This window comes from Haplochromis burtoni, unplaced genomic scaffold (genome assembly GCF_018398535.1).
Source record: "Haplochromis burtoni strain Fernald_Lab_line unplaced genomic scaffold, NCSU_Asbu1 Contig_3, whole genome shotgun sequence".
Taxonomy (NCBI): Eukaryota; Metazoa; Chordata; class Actinopteri; order Cichliformes; family Cichlidae; genus Haplochromis; species Haplochromis burtoni.
The window spans coordinates 5,637,405-5,640,886 of NW_024582364.1; positions in this window are offsets into that span (position 1 = coordinate 5,637,405).

Here is a 3,482-nt window from a genome sequence, read left to right on the forward strand (position 1 = left end):
AACGTCACACTTGCTTACGTCACTATCATGAGACATTCTCGTAAAAAAATCACAGTTTTAGTAACGCAGTAACGCAGCGTTCCTACGGGAAAGGAACGGTAATCTAATTACCGTTTTTGCAATAGTAATCCCTTACTTTACTCGTTACTTGAAAAAAGTAATCAGATTACAGTAACGCGTTATTGCCCATCTCTGGTTACAAATGATCTTCTTCTGGCCTCTGACAGTGGACTCGTCTCTGTGCTGCTAGAACTTAGTGATGCGTTCGGTACTGTTGACCATAATATTCTAGAGCATTAGAACATCACAGGTACTGCATTGCAGTGGTTTATCTCATTTCTATCTAATAGACTCCAATTTGGTCATGTAACCGGAAAGTCCTCTTCACACACTAAGTTTAAATATGGATTCAGTATTCATTGGACACAGGGTTCAATGCTAGGACTAATTCTGTTTACATTAAACATGCTTCCCTTAGGCAGTATCATCAGAGGACATAGTATACATTTTCACTGCTATGCAGGTGATACGAAACTTTAACTATCCATGAAGCCAGATAATACACACCAATTGGTTAAAGGTCATTATAGGCCAATCTCTAACCTTCTTTTCATATCAAACATTATTGACAGAGTAGTTGTCAAACAGCTAACAGATCATCTGCAGAGGAATGGCTAATTTTAAGAGTTTCAGTCAGGTTACATTAAACATCCTTCCCTTAGGCAGTAACATCAGAAGGCATAGCATACATTTTCACTGCTATGTAGGTGATACCCAACTTTATCTATCCATGAAGCCAGATAATACACACCAAGTGGTTAAACTGCAGCAGTGTTTTAAGACATAAAGACCTGGATGACCTCTAACTTTCTGATTCAAAATTTTAATAAAACTGAGGATTTTGTAAATGGCCCTCACAATCTTAGAAATACAGTGGCTAACCAGATTCTTACTCTGGAGGGCATTTTCTTGGCTTGCAGTAACACTGTGAGGAACCTATCAAACCACATGTGTTTTGTAACATGTTTTTGTTGCAAAGTCTCAATATTCCTTTGTTTTGTGGCTGGTGTGTATTTACAAGCTCTTGGCCAGAGCTAGTGAATGCCAGGTGCTGGATCAGTAAAGTGTGTGGCGCTGACATTATATGCAAAATCAAAAACTGCTACAACCATCAGAGTGTCTCGGTGTCATCCAGGTGAGTAAATCCCAAAAAGTGGATTCTGTTCATTTAGCATATATTCAAGTGACTTCTTGTCACAGTGACTGAAACAAACCCACTGATTAAACAATGGGCTGTGCGGTCAGTTTCCTGATCATTAACATGCAAATTGTCATGACTATTGATCAACAGCCACTGATTAACCACTGATTTTGTTCAAATAAAATATGAAACTCTCATATGAGAAGTGTGAGATTATTATATTATCTTATGCCATGTTATACCCCTAATTAAAGATTGTGAAATTATTATGTAGTTTTAGTTCGCATTATTCTCCTGAAGAGGTGATAAATATTAGATTTATTAAACTGATTTGTATTACATTAGACTGCTGATTTATTGTGAATGAAGGATATTGTTTTATGATGCTTTATACTGCTGAGTTGTAAGAAATACTGTTTTCAGAGAGTCATGGCCTTATTTGTCTGATTAGAAAAGAACAGAACATACTGCACAGGAAGCCAAGGTCATAACTTAGGCTCACTGAGAGAGAGAGAAAGAATGTGGATGTTTAGGTTTTATGACTTTGGAGGGGGGCTGAAGCTATAAGAATGTGAGAAATGCTCAGACACTTCGAGATCAGGCGGACACCCTCCCGCGTTCATCTCCCCTCCAGATGGTTTATGCTCAAAAGTGTTGTATGGAATAACAAGAATTGTATGGAATAAAATGATTGTTGATTGAGCATCTATACACCGAGTGTTGTCCTTCCTTCAGCCCAAAGATGAAAGAATTGGGAGAAATTAACAACTTGGTGCCTTGTGACCCGGATCTTTGGTGTGCTGAGGAAGGCAGATTTGGCCTGTGGTGAGATCATGAGGCGAGGCGAACAGAGGACCGGTCCAACAGAATAATAACGTGAGCACAGCCTGTTGTAATATAAATACCGAAATGTGCATATTGGACATTCTAAATCAATCTGTTCGCTAAGTTACACGTATTTTCACAGTAAATTTTGTTGGTGTCTGGTTTTCGGCGCAAGATACTAACATCATAAGTTGAGGCTGAATTCCAGTGTGACATAGGAACTGGCTCTAGCAAGAAACTAAAAACAGACTAGAGTTGCAGCCCACATTAAATTCCACATTTAACTTTGTCTATGACTGGCTTTTGTGGCAAGAAACTGTGAAAATTTTCTAAGTTACAGCCAAAGTTCAGCATATGAAATAGAGGTAGAATAGAGACTGGCTTGTGGTGCAGAAACACTTTAAATTGTTTCCAAGTTGAGCTCAGAGGTTTCCGTGTGTGTTTCTGCATGTGAGACACGCTCTCTGTGTGTTTCAGTGTGTGAAATATGAACATGGTGACAGTGACGGTTGATGTGTGAGTTTAAACATGATCTTAAGAATTTAAACATGTACCTGTGTTGTGCTGTCAACTTGGTGGGCTATGAGTGATTATATCGTGAGAACAAAAAAAAAGAAAGAAAAAAGGGAGAGAGAAGGCTGACACAGGGCCTGGCCCGGTGATTCTCCCCTTTCTTTGTGACACAGCCAACACAACATCATTTTCCTGTTCGTCTGTTTTTGTTTTGTTTTTTCTCTTTATGCTTGATTACAGGGTGCTTTGACGTCCCTGGAAGCCGAGGCTGACCTGGACTCCTGCTCTCCCCTCTACCATCTTCGACGTGACCCTGACCAAATGCTGCAGCAGCTGGACCCACAACAACAAAATCTGAAAATGTCAATGGTGCTGCAGGAAAGGGATCTCATGTAAAGGAGACGGAGAGCGCTAAACCTAAGGCCCATTTCATTACACGGGGGAAAATTCCCAGACAGCTTTTGCTGACAGAGCTGTGATGAGACGCCCATTAAGCCCGGATGAAAAGTGAGGCCAAGCAACATAATGCTGTCCTTGATAACTCTGCATTAACACTGTGCAGGGCAGTGATGGATCAACATGCATGATCGGGCAGCAGAAAAAAGGGCGTGACCGAGACAGAAGGAGCTACTGAGGTCAAAAGCCACCTCAGAACGGACAAAACAGAAGATGCAGGTTTCACCTGCGGTGAGCATGGACATTGGAGAGAGGACTGCCCCAATTGGGGTCAGAACTGTCATGGTCCTGGGTCGGTGACCCAGCGCTTTTAGTTTGTTATCATTTTCTAGTTTATTATGATGATGATGATGATGATTATTATTGTTTGAGTTCTGTGTTATATTCGGTCTGCCCTTGAGTCTGCGTCTGTGTCTCTGTCTGTCTATGGTGTCACCCCGTCTGTTTGTGAAGCTGTCTGTTTAGTTCTGTGTCTTGTTTGGTTCCC